The sequence below is a fragment of the Salmo salar genome, chromosome 20 (assembly GCF_965601325.2).
Source record: "Salmo salar chromosome 20, fSalSal1, whole genome shotgun sequence".
NCBI classification, from domain to species: Eukaryota; Metazoa; Chordata; class Actinopteri; order Salmoniformes; family Salmonidae; genus Salmo; species Salmo salar.
The window spans coordinates 29,717,874-29,732,439 of NC_138310.1; the positions used below are offsets into that span (position 1 = coordinate 29,717,874).

General features: G+C 44.7%; 1 pseudogene; it reads right to left on the minus strand.

The window, feature by feature from the left end:
• Positions 1 to 8,894: 8,894 nt before the first annotated feature.
• On the minus strand, positions 8,895 to 13,506 carry LOC106580471 (UDP-glucuronosyltransferase 2A3 pseudogene; annotated as a pseudogene).
• Between the last annotated feature and the right edge of the window lie 1,060 nt (positions 13,507 to 14,566).

Genomic DNA, 14,566 nt, shown 5'->3' on the forward strand with positions numbered 1-14,566 from the left:
TGGGAGACCTAATGTAATGTTCGTCGTGAGGAATGGACCAAGGTGCAGCGGGTTGAGTGCTCATAATTAAACTTTTAATGTGAACACTTTTAACCAACAAAACAAGAAAACGATGAACGACGAAAAACAGTCTTGAAGGCAACATACAGCAATACAAGAACAACCTCCCACAAACCCCCATGAAAACAAACTCCTAATTATAGGACCTTCAATCAGAAGCAACGATACCAGCTGCTTCCAATTGAAGGTCCAACCCCAATAAACTAAACATAGAACTACAATAGACTAGACAGAACATAGAACTATACAAAAAATAAACGGAATACATAAACCAAACACCCCTCTACATACACATACAACCCGAACCATATAAAACAAATACCCCCTGCCACGTCCTGACCAAACTACAATAACAAAATAACCCCTATACTGGTCAGGACGTGAGAGTACCCCCCCCTCCCCAAAAGGTGCAGACCCCTGATGCACCTCACACAAAAACCCAAAATAACCCCCCAAAACAAAATAAATCCAAAATTACATGGGAGGGAAGGGAAGGTGGCCACCGTCACCGACGGTGCTCCTGCAACACCCCCCCTTTCCCCAATACTCCCCCCTCAGGAGGTGGCTCAGGAGCTGGACGCAGACCCTGCTCCACCCCTGGCTCACTCCACTCACACATCGTCTCTACAGAGATGTCCCTCTCCGTCGACCCCGGACTGTAGGGCGACTCTAGGAGCTCTGGACTGTAGGGCGACTCTCTCGGTTCCGGACTGTAGGCAGACTCACTCGGTTCCGGACTGTAGGCAGACTCACTCGGTTCCGGACTGTAGGCAGACTCACTCGGTTCCGGACTGTAGGCAGACTCACTCGGTTCCGGACTGTAGGCAGACTCACTCGGTTCCGGACTGTAGGCAGACTCACTCGGTTCCGGACTGTAGGCAGACTCTCTCGGTTCCGGACTGTAGGCAGACTCACTCGGTTCTGGACTGTAGGCAGACTCACTCGGTTCCGGACTGTAGGCAGACTCACTCGGTTCCAGACTGTAGGCAGACTCACTCGGTTCCGGACTGTAGGCAGACTCTCTCGGTTCCGGACAGTGGGCCGTCTCACTCGGTTCCGAACAGTGGGTCGTCTCACTCGGTTCCGAACAGTGGGCCGTCTCACTCGGTTCCATGCTGTAGGCCGTCTCACTCGGTTCCGGACTGTAGGCCGTCTCACTCGGTTCCGGACTGTAGGCCGTTGCCGGATACTCTGGACGGGGTACTGTTGCCGGATACTCTTAACGGAGCACTGTCGTCGGACACTCTGGACGAGGCTCTGTTGCCGGAAGTTCTGGACGAGGCACTGTTGCCGGAAGGCCTGGTGCGTGGGGCTGGCTTAGGACACGCCAGACTAATGATACGCACCACAAGGCTAGTACGAGGAGTAGGGACATGACGAGCTGGACTGGGCTGACGCACTGGAGCCTGGTGCGTGGTGCTGGTACTGGAGGTATCAGACTGGAGAAACGCACCTCAGGGCTAGTGCGGGGAGCGGGAACCGGACATACTGGACTGGGCTGATGTACTGGAAGCCTAGTCCGTGGTGCTGGTACTGGAGGTATCAGACTGGAGACACGCACTTCAAGGCTAGTACGAGGAGCGGGAACCGGACATACTGGACTGGGCTGATGCACTGGAAGCCTAGTGCGTGGTGCTGGTGTAACAGTGTAGGTTCTGTCCCTCTCTTCGCACCAACCTGGGCTCGGACCAGGGACCCTTGCACACATCAACAACTGACACCCCACGAAGCATCGTTACCCATCGCGCCACAAAAGCCACAGCCCTTGCACCGCAAGGGGAACAACCACTTCAGGTCTCAGAGCGAGTAACGTCACCGATTGAAACACTATTAGCGCGCACCACCGCTAACCAACTAGCCATTTCACATCGGTTACACTGGCTTGGGCTGCGCCAGACTAGAGACACGCACTTCACGGCTAGTGCGAGGAGCGGGAACAGGATAGACTGGACCGTGAAGGCGCACTGGCGGTCTTGAGCGCAGTACTGGCTCCACCCTTCCTGGCTGGATACCCGCTTTCCCCTGGCAAATACGGGGCGCTGGTACCGCGCACACCGGCCTATAAATGCTTGGCCTCGACGCCGTGCGCATCACTCCAACGCATGAGACCTGACCAGTAATAGTCTGGCCCCAATAAGCACGGGGAGTTGGCTTGCGGCCCAATCCAGGCCCCGCCAAACTACCCGCGTGCCCCCCCCCCAAAAAAAATGATTGGGGTTGCCTCTCCGGCTTAAATGCCAACCGTGTACCCAAGTAAATGTCCCGGTCTTTATTCCACTTTCTCCGTTCCTCTCTTGCCTTCTCAACCTGTTTCCATGGCAGGGTCTTGTCCCCTGCCATTATCTCCTCCCATGTCCATGTTGTTCGCCACTCTCTTCTCTCCCTGGCCCAAGATCCTTGCTCCTCAAAGTCCACCTGTTGCTCCCTCCTCCGCTGCTTGGTCCGGGTTTGTTGGGAGGTTCTGTAACGTTTGTCGTGAGGAATGGACCAAGGTGCAGCGGGTTGAGTGCTCATAATGAAACTTTTAATATGAACACACATAACCAACAAAACAAGGAAACGATGAACGACGAAAAACAGTCTTGAAGGCAACATACAGCAATACAAGAACAACCTCCCACAAACCCCCATGAAAACAAACTCCTAATTATAGGACCTTCAATCAGAAGCAACGATACCAGCTGCTTCCAATTGAAGGTCCAACCCTAATAAACTAAACATAGAACTACAATAGACTAGACAGAACATAGAACCATACTAACATAGAACAATACAAAAAAAAAACGGAATACATAAACCAAACACCCCTCTACATACACATACAACCCGAACCATATAAAACAAATACCCTCTGCCACGTCCTGACCAAACTACAATAACATAATAACCCATATACTGGTCAGGACGTGACACCTAACAGAAAAGACTATGAAATAAGTCTACTGAAGGACTGAACACCTCTCTTCTACATGAAAGAGGGTTGAAATGAATCAACATATTATTGTTTTCTTCTGTTTTGGGCAGGGGTGGGGAGGCTATCTTTAGCTGTATTATCGTTTTGATAAGTAATGGGAAGAAAGAAGTGGTTCAAATAGGAAAGTGTTGTTTTTCCCCTCGATTATTTTCTATTTGAATCTGGTGATTATATTTGGACAGCATTTGGAAGTAACAATCTGGGCTGTGGTGTGAGTGATAATCAGTGCATGATAAGCAGATCAGAGGCAATAGCTGAATCCCAAATACCCCCCAAAGTAGTGCACTACGTAAGGAGTAGTGTGCCATTTGGGATACAGACAATGGTCCATCTTAGAGCTCCACATCTACCCTCTGCCCTGTAAAATCTGAATGTGTCCCACTAAATACTGATCATGCTATAAAGGTACAGTATTGGTGAATAGTTGTAGGGGATACTGGTTTTAAGAACAATTGTATGATGGGGTAATAGATTAATTCATGAAGTGTGTAACAATTTTGTTGCACACCAAATGGATTTGACCATATGACCAATGGTCGATGTCACCAATGGTGTTTGCATTGAATTTTACCAACAAAGCTTTGTTCTAGGACCACGGTCAATCAAACCTATCACTACAGCCCAGTTTCCTATTGTGGGATAAATCAAGTTTTATTACATTGAATCAAACTAAAGATGATGGTCCTCCAGCACTGTCAAAGGTGCACATGTTAGAATAGCTATCACCATGCTGCTGTGCTGTGCAATATGGGTCCTAGGCCTTGGCTCCACAAAGATGTTTAAACACAGCCAAGCAGAAAGAGTATCATGTACTGCACTGAAACAATAAACAGTCCAGGCCTACAGGGTGTAGATTTGTGTCTTATCTCAGGCAGATCGCTCAAGAGTGATTTTGAAATTGGACGTTTATCCTCGTCCTGAGTACGTTGGGAAATGCCTTCAAAACAATGCTTCAAAACTGTCCACTAGGGACAACAGTGAGCGCTATTACTGTCAAGTAGGCTCAGGCTTATCTTCCGCCTGATTAATGACAGCATAGCTTCTGCAGACACTTTAGCACTCTAGTACGTTTAAATCAGGGAGACATCTTGGCATCAGTTTCTTCTAAGAACCCGGCCACTAAGAGCTTTCCCTCGCCTAGACATAACCAGCTATTAATAGGCGATAAACTATCATATCTTTCACTGACAAACTAAACATGAGTGTCCATACTTTATACTGTATCAGCATTGGCTATTGTTATGTCCAGCCAGGAGTAGCCTTAAAATCAGACCTCATTCCTTTATCACCCAGGTTTGTCCCACAGCAATGGAGAGGAAACTTCAGGTCAGTAACTGGCACAAAGAGCATGGGAATAGGGACCACTGGTTGCTTACATGTGAGCATGTAGATGATACATTTTGTGTGGTGTATAATACTAGGTGTGTATTTCCTATGAAATAAATATGTGATCAATGACAAATCAATGACAGTGAACTTGATACAGTAATCATATTGGGCAGTTTTATTGGAATAACTGAATACCTTATACCACCACATCACCACACTAGGCAGTATGGTCCCGTTTATCCTATGTCTATGAGCAATACATCATAACATGTCTATCATCATGTCTGCCATAAAGACAACAAATCATGGATACGGCCACGTGGAATAGGCAGATAAAGAGGAGGCAATCAATAAAGTGATAGAGTCCAGGTAAGTCCAATGAAGTGCTGATGCGCGTAATGTTGGTGACAGGTGTGCGTAATGAGAGCGCCCTCGAGCGCCAGAGAGGGGGAGCGGGAGCAAGCGTGACACTTTGTTTGTAAATTATGTCTGAGTGATGGAGTGTGCCCGTCTATCCGTAAAAATAAAATAAAAAATTAAATTGGTTTGTTTAATATCAGCTATTTGAAATGATTTATACTTTAACTTTTGATACTTAAGTATATTTTGGAAATTACATTTACTCACCAACAGAAACTCTTGAAACATTCAAGCTAGAGACACCAAACCAACTTCCACATGTTCAAGCTATCGTAACTTCAAATTCTTAAAAACTTGTAGCAACTATAACTATAAACATTTGCATAAGTTAACCCACAAACTAAGGACAGATGCTGGAGACGAGAAGCAGGTACAGGGAGTGAACATTTAATGAAACACGAACATGAAACAGAAGAGGAACAGCGTCTGGACAGGGGAAAAATAACGACATCAATGCTGACACAGGGAACAAAGTGAGGAGCAGACAGATATAGAGGGGCTAATCAACAAGGTAATGGAGTCCAGGTGAATCCGATATTGCGCAGCTGAATTTAATGTTGGTGACATGTGTGCATAATGAAGGGCAGCCTTGCGCCCTTGTGCGCCAGAGAGGGAGAGCGGGAGCAGGCGTGACACAAACCGTAACTCTTGAACCTTTCAAGCTAGAGACACCAAAACAATTTTTACATGTTCAGGCTATCCTAACTTCCAATTCTTAAAAATGTTTATCACCTATAGCTATATACATTTGCAAAAATTCAAATTAAATAACCTACCAACATTAACTTTTGAACCATTCAAGCTATAGACACTAATCCAATGTTCAGATGTTCAGGTTATCCTATTTATCATATCCAATCAACCAATCAATCATTCAATTATTCAATCAAGCTATCTTTCCATCTACCTACTTTTTCAACTATTACCAGTCACTTCCATTACTACTGCAGTCACTACCACTAATTTAACTTATTTCACGACCATAAATACTTTAACTTTTCTTGTTTTTTCTTGGTACTCTAGTCTATCCCGAGTGGGCTCCCGAGTGGCAGAGCGGTCTAAGGCACTGCATCTCAGTGCTTTAGGTGTCACTACAGACACCCTGGTTCAAATCCAGGCTGTATCACAACTGGCCATGATTGGGAGTTCCATAGGGTGGTGCACATTTGGCCCAGTATTGTCTGGGTTTGGCCGGTGTAGGTCGTCATTGTAAGTAAGAATTTGTTCTTAACTGACTTGCCTAGATAAATAAAAATATATAACCATGGCATTTTTTCTTCTTCCAGGACTTTCCATGCAGACTGTGTGATGCTTCAGAAGCCATGTTTCCTTGTGGTATCAGGAAGGTGTTTTTTGCAGATGTAAGCAGACGTGCTCCTGATTGCATCTCACCACCCCTGGGGGTCAACTAGAGCAGAGGGAGACATCCTGAGCTTAGACAGAGAAAGAAATGGGGGGAGGGTATACTGTAGAGGGATAGTGCTGTGTGTGTGGAGTTCACAGTGCTGGGAACAGCTGCAGCAGGACTTCCTGTCCCGAACAGGAAACAAAATGGCGGCGGACGGAACACTCAGAACAATGCTGTGAAACTCAGCCGCCACCCAAGTAAAGAGGGGAGGGCCTGGTGAATCAGAGGGGAGAGAGCTGGACTGTGCCCATCCCAGGATCTCCATAGGAACCACGTAGCGGAATATTGTTACCCCAAAGGCCTTTACAATATGTCCATCCTTATGACAGTACAGTATAAACCACATACTGTAACACTTCACCCCAGTGGCATTTGGTCTGGTCTGGTTTGAATTCATTTCATGTGATTTTTTTTAAAAACACATACCTAAAAAACATCTTAAATCCAAATATGTTGTTTTCGCTATGGTCCTCTTAGATTGCAGAGTCTATGACAGTATGATGGAGGCTTCATCTTCTGATATGGTCTGGCTTTGATATTTAGATCATAGTAGATTTTGTTCGTTTTGGGATGAAGGAAGCTGATTCTTATCCATTAGATATATATTCTATAATTGAACTTCTTTTTAGTTCTAGAAGTAACAGACTTCCTCAGTCAAGGTTTCCATGTCCTTCTGACCTAAAAATATTTTGCCATGAGCATTCTCACATTTCAAAACTTCATTCATTGACTAGAATGGCGAGGAGGATGCAAACGGACATGACTTCCTTGTGTTTAGTATGTCACACAGGCCCTATATTTAGCCTGAAAGACATAATAGGCTAGGAACGGCTGTATTGTTCTCAGGACCTGCAAGCTTGGGAAAGTGTCTTCCAGAGTGACCACTGGGGTAAATACGAGACAGGAGAGAGCAACTTATACACATACACTCAAGGGTTCACAGAGACACAAATACTCACATACTGTACAATACACCCTCAAGTGCAGATACACACAAAAACACACACATGCTCTTATAGATGGGTAAGCTGACAACGTCATGAAAATGATCAACACATCGATGAGGCAGAAAACCATGTGGTGCTATGATTCTGAACTTTCAGAAAGCTAGCAACAATGACAAGAAGCATAGTCCATAGTCCATAGCATCAATGCCTTCCTCTTGCAGGAACTGCTGACACACTCCAGCCACATGAGGTCTAGCATTGTCTTGCATTAGGAGGAACCCAGGGCCAACCGCACCAGCATATGGTCTCAGAAGGGGTCTGAGGATCTCATCTCGGTACCTAATGGCAGTCAGGCTACCTCTGGCAAGCACATGGAGGGCTGTGCGGCCCCCCAAAGAAATGCCACCCCACACCATGACTGACCCACCGCCAAACCGGTCATGCTGGAGGATGTTGCAGGCAGCAGAACGTTCTCCACGGCGTCTCCACACTCTGTCACATGTGCTCAGTGTGAACCTGCTTTCATCTGTGAAGAGCACTGGGCGCCAGTCGCGAATTTGCCAATCTTGGTGTTCTCTGGCAAATGCCAAACGTCCTGCACGGTGTTGGGCTGTAAGCACAACCCCCACCTCATACCACCCTCATGGAGTCTGTTTCTGACCGTTTGAGCAGACACACAAAGGCGGAGGTAGCGGTCCTGCTGCTGGGTTGTTGCCCTCCTACGGCCTCCTCCACGTCTCCTGATGTACTGGCCTGTCTCCTGGTAGAGCCTCCATGCTCTGGACACTACGCTGACAGACACAGCAAACCTTCTTGCCACAGCTCGCATTGATGTGCCATCCTGGACGAGCTGCACTACCTGAGCCACTTGTGTGGGTTGTAGACTCCGTCTCATGCTACCACTAGAGTGAAAGCACCGCCAGCATTCAAAAGTGACCAAAACATCCGCCAGGAAGCATAGGAACTGAGAAGTGGTCTGTGGTCCGCACTTGCAGAACCACTCCTTTATTGGGGGTGTCTTGCTAATTGCCTATAATTTCCACCTGTTGTCTATTCCATTTGCACAACAGCATGTGAAATGTATTGTCAATCAGTGTTGCTTCCAAAGTGGACAGTTTGATTTCACAGAAGTGGGATTGACTTGGAGTTACATTGTGTTGTTTAAGTGTTCCCTTTATTTTTTTGAGCAGTGTATTTGAGAGACAACAAGTGCTCATTGTGCAAATCTATTTATGTTTTCAATAAACATTGAGATTAAATATAGTTTACATGTTGTCAACAACATGTTTAGCAACCTCATGGCTTGGTTTATGCTCTGACATGCACCGTCAACTGTGGGATTTTATACAGACAGGTGTGTGCCTTTCCAAATCATGTCCAATCAATTGAATTTACAATCAAGTTGTAGAAACATCTCAAGGATGCTCAATGGAAACAGGCTGCAGCAGAGCTCAATTTCGAGACTCATAGCAAAGAGTATGAATACCAATGTAAATAAGGTATTTTTGTTTTTGATACATTTGCAAACATTTCTAAAAGACCTGTTATCGCTTTGTCATTATGGGGTATTGTGTGTAGATTGATGAGAGAAAAAAATGTATTTATAAAATTTTATGAATAAGGCTGTAATGTAACAAAATGTGGAAAACGTCAAGGGGTCTGTATACTTTCCAAATGCACTGTAGAACACAGATATAGAACTCGGCCACCGATATAGAACACTGCTAGGCTTCCTGTGCACCAGCATTGTCTTACGTCAGATGGCGTCACTCCTGCGCGACGGCCGTCGCACTATCTGACGTGACACAGAGGCTAAGGGGGATGGAGGCAGAAAGGAAACTCAGCCAATAGAAATATGTAGCTACAGCACACCAGACAACACTATACCATGACGTAAACCTATTCCTCTGGGATATCCTTTTCAAATTCCAAACTAAACACACACCCTCCTGATATAGGCCTGTAGCTATGAGGTAGAGGGGCCACAATGGAAACACAGTGGGAAGGTTTGATCAAATCTACTACAGTAAGAGCAGGGAGTGCAGGTACCAGGCAGCATGGGATGGGTATTCCGCTCCATCACCAACTCAGGCTGTTTCCATCATTGTAAGCTAACAGAGGTGGAGTCTTTATCTTCTGGGAGAAGCGTCCATGTGTTGCTCATATGATAATTCTGACAGTTCTGTCCTCTCTAGGTTTCTTCCTAGGTTTTGGCCTTTCTAGGGAGTTTTTCCTAGGGAGTTTTTCCTAGCCACCGTGCTTCTTTCACATGCATTGCTTGCTGTTTGGGGTTTTAGGCTGGGTTTCTGTACAGCACTTTGAGATATCAGCTGATGTACGAAGGGCTATATAAATAAATTTGATTTGATTTGATTTGATAATAAGGTTGATTTGTTTAGTGCTTTCCAAAAATAGAATTTCACTTTGTTTTACGTAAAATAAACATTGACAAACTACCAACCATCATTCATTAAACAAAAAATCCCACTGCTGAAAAGGAAAAATAACTGTCATTTATGCGCGTACACACCGTTCTGTCATGTTTTTTGTTGTGTTTTTTTATATTCATGATGTAAACTGAATAGAGGGAAATTAGCATCTGTTTGTCTTCATGGCCAATCAAGACAGAAACATAAAGTACTAGTCCATGGCTCATCCTTACTTTCACACAAAACTGTATAATTATCATGTACTAACAGTAGTCAATGGTATTCAATGGCTTGTCATGTATTTCTGCAGCTGCTCCAGGTAACACAGCATCCTTTTCCTCTGATAGAACTTCTACTCCCAAGGTGGGCCGGAAAGCAGCGGAGGAGCTAAGAAGTAATTAAGCTTTTATTTTTCATTTATTTTTATCTGATACCTGCTCACAAAACTGAGACTGACAGACTGACAGTTGGAGATTCGTACGTAATGGAGGCCCTAAGGATGACAATCCTGGAATTAGAAGGACCCGGACACCACTCGTCTCCTTATCGCGTCGCACAGGTGTCTCTGAGTCTTATTGAACATACACCTGGCTGTGTGTGCCTGACAGTTCTGTTTACTTAACAGCCCCTATTCAACTCCACTCCCAGCAAGACGTATGAGAGATATGCCCTGCAAGTAAACAGGCTGACTGGGTGAATGAAGTGTCACTTGATTGATTTTCTTGTCTCGCTGTCATTGTGATTTTAAGAATGACTGTGATAATAATGACAAAATTATTTCCTGGACAATAGTAAATCCCTGACCAGGAAATTGCTCTTGCTTGTGAGGGTGACTTTGATGAGCAATCAGGTACTGTGTAGTTAGTATGGCAACAGTGGTCCACACTGTTTAAAGGAGAGCTCATCTTTTGGTCGAATCTTCCGTAAATGCAATAGGTCTACTATGCATTTAATCTGTCCCTGAACTTTTCGAGAAACTCTGTTGGTAGTGCACTAACTTTTATTATTACAGAACTAAATGTGTCTTTCATATGTGTCTACTGCCTGGAGAAGATTATGAATAGTGACAGCAGCAAAGGGCTATTTTCTTTTAAGCAATATCTGATGGTCCTCAAGATGCTGTATCACTGAGCTAAAATACATTCCTTCGCTGTACGCCTACCCAGATGGGTTGTCATGCCTACAGGGAGCTAACAGCACATCACACTTAATCCAACCTGTCCTGTAACTTGCCCCCAACTACTGTAACCTAACGTAGCAGGTATACAATAAACACCTGAGCGAGGTCCCCACATCCGGTTTTCAGGGGAAAAGGAAGCTAAGTTGAAGATACTATATGTTTCCAGTTTCTTCCGACCCTGCTGAGCCTAGCCGCCAACAGAGGTGCTCTGATGAAAATAAACAAATATTTGCATCTGTCAGCAGTCCGTTCCTGTTGAAAAGGCTTATTATCGGTTCAGTTGTGAAATTCTCTCTCTCTCTCTCTCTCTCTCTCCTCTCTCTCCTCTCTCTCTCTCTCTCTCTCTCTCTCCTCTCTCTCTCTCTCCTCTCTCTCCTCTCTCTCTCTCTCCTCTCCTCTCTCTCTCTCTCTCTCTCTCTCTCTCCTCTCTCTCTCTCTCTCTCTCTCTCATTCTTTCCTCAATTTCTCTCCCTCTCTCCTTCCCTCCCTCTTTCTTTCTTTCTGGCAGAGCAGCTCATTCTTCTTCATTAGAGCATGTTTGGAAGAGTGATTGATGCAATACTAATGGGAAGACAGCAATGTCCCCTCTCCCTGTGAAGGATCCCATAAGGAGGCAAGCTGCTTCATCATGATAGAGGGGTCTCCAGAAACAGTGTTTTATCTTTAAGGGGCAACATGAGCCAGATAGAACAAGAACAACATACGTAATACATGTAAATTATGGCAGTGGCAGTGGCAGTTCTACTCTACCATTGTGAATTATGTATGCCATTTCTGCCATGCTTCTGAATCGATCAATACATCCACTCTTTCTCATAATGTTATATACACCATTAGGAAAGAGTCTTGGGTTTGAATAAAGCATGCAGTGCACTCTACTCAGCCTTCTGAACAGCCATATGAGGATACATCTGTCTTCTTCCATTCTACTCTGACCTCTCTCCCCTTTCCTAAAACATCCTGCCAATGATGGCAATCTGCATTCACCCAGCAATCTTCAAGACCTTGTCCTTGAGACATTCTCTGTGTTTAATACTGCATAGTGTTTTAACCAACAATACTGGAAAGAGATTTCAGTAATGCATGAATACTTTCCTCTGTGTTCATAATGGCCTAGTGTGGGCTTGATTCATGATCTATTCAGTAAACATTGAGTAACAGCATTTGGAGGATGGAATCTCTGTTGTCCTCCTGATGCACTGAGAGAGTATGGCGGCTGGTGGAGACGAACCCTGACCTTGTTGACCGATATTCACTGGCATTAAACAAGAGGCTGGCAGAGCAGCCACTCAGGCCTGTAGCTGTAATGGGAAACTGTAGAGGATGACAGCTAATCAAAGCTAGCTTAGTATCACACAGGAATGTCTCATTCCCCAAGACCTAAAGTACTGCAAAACAAGGAGTAGGGTGAAGTTACCCCTAGACACTGATCTAAGATCAGTTTGGTATTTCATCCACTAATGGTTAAGATTAGGATTTGGGAAGTATAAGATTAAACTTCATCCTGAACCCTACAACTGCTCAAGCTGTACTTAACGAGTGAGGATAATATTTTGACACCTTAAAATTGAAATGTATATATTGCCAAAGCTGTATAATTTTAAATACTAGAATAAATTATTGCAGCATTCTTATGGATTTGGCAGAAAGAAAGGTTTTAGAAAGACTACCAGCAAATAATATTTTGAATATTTGATAATAATGGATGTATTGATAATTTTATAATATATTGATATTCCGAATTAAAGCCTCAAAACACACCTGTATCATTCATGTTTTACTTTCCTCCTACAAAGCACCTTACACCATAAGAACCTTACAGCTAAAATGCTAACCAGCGTTATGAGCAACATAACTGCTAGCAGCGTGGCTATGACTTCAAAAGAGTGGTAGGTGAATCAGGATATCCTGTAGGACTCTCCTCAGATAAGCTGCTCCTTTGTTCCATATCACAAACTTGATCCAGAACATGGCAAGGTCCAGTGGCTTAATGGTTTGGTCCATGTACAGCCTGGACAGCCTTTGCATATTCTCCCTGTAGGACGGCACATAGAGCTCAGCCTTCACTGCGTCCAGGAAGACATCTCTGTCTAAGGTGGCGATGTCCACTATCTTAGCCACTCCCTTAGCCCTCATCCTGTTGAGGTTATCAGGCTGGTCGAAGATCAACGGGAGGCTGACTATGGTGACACCTTGGTAGATGGCCTCCTGGACTCCGTTGGTGCCCCAGGAGGTGGTTCTGTGAGAGCCAGTCCACCAGTAAGGTGTTGTTGCACATGGAGGCGGATCTCTTCCCAGCGTGCCTCCAGATGACCTTCTGAGGCAGTTGGGCGAATGCAGTGGTGATGTCCTCAGGGATGTCCTCAGGAAACTGTCCAAACAAGATCCCCAGCGATATAATGATGACCCCATGGTCCCTGGAGCTCTGGACAAATTCCTCCATGTCCTGGGGAAGCGTCTTGGAGGGCTTGCACTGGAAGATGCCCATGTAGACCCCTTTGGCATGGTAGGACTCGGGAAATCAACGATAAAGTAATTCATTATGAGTCAAATGTCTGCTGCCTGGAAGAACGTCATGTAGTGAACGTCAGTGTCGAAGTGACAAAGTTTAGCTAGGGTTTAGGAGATAGGCGATTTGCAAATAAGACATTTTTTACCCTCTCAAGAAAAGTAATTTCATCTGTCAACTTTGCTCCTATTGTTGGGGCATACTTTTGGTCATGTAGTGGATGTGGACACCTGCTTGTCCAACATCTCATTCCAAAATCATGGGCATTAAAATGTCCCCCCTTTGCTGATATAACAACCTCCACTCTTCTGGGAAGGCTTTCCACTAGATATTGGTACATTGCTGCAGGGACTTGCTTCAATTCAGCCACAAGAGCATTAGTGAGGTTGGGCACTGATGTTGGGCGATTAGGCCTGGCTCGCAGTTGACATTCCAATTCATCCCAAAGGTGTTCAATGGCGTTGAGGTAAGAGCTCTGTGCAGGCCAGTGAAGTTGTTCAACAAGCCATTTCTGTATGGACCTTGCTTTGTGCACAGGGGCATTGTCATGAGGAAACAGGAAAAGGCCTTCCCCAAACTGTTGCCACAAAGTTGGAAGCACAGAATCATCTAGAATGTCATTGTATGCTGTGGTCATTAAGATTTCACTTAGTGGCGCAGTGGTAACTTAGTCTCTAGTGCTAGCTGTGCCACTAGAGATTCTGGGTTTGAGTCCAGGCTCTGAGTCCGTATGTGAGTTGCAGCGATAAGACAAGACTGTAACTACCAATTGGATACCACAAAATTGGGGAGAAAACGTGGTAAAAAAAATATATATATATAAATACCTTTTTTTTTAAAGATTTCACTTCACTGGAACTAAGAGTAACCTAGCCGTAAGAGTAACCTTACTAAGAGTAACCTTCCCTAAGGCCATTCTACTGCTTGTCTATGGAGATTTCATGGTTGTGTGCTCGATTTTAAACACCTGTCAGCAACAGGTGTGGCTGAAAGGATGGAAGTTCAATATGTAGCTAGATGTAGAAGGCTAATGTTAACTAGCTAACGTTGCCCATGAAAGGAAGTTAGGCTAGCGAGCAAGCATTTTAGCCAGGTAGCTTAGGACAAAAAAAAAGTTTAAACGTGCACTGTATGACAGACTGATAGACCGTTTTGTCAACATGAAGACAGGGATGATGTCATTGGCATTTCTCTACCAGTAGGGTGTCAACATTTTTTTTTCTACTTGCATGAACGCACGCACACACAAATCAGAACCATGGACAGCCATATCAAATTTAGCCAAGGTTAATTGGACACAATTGTTTTTG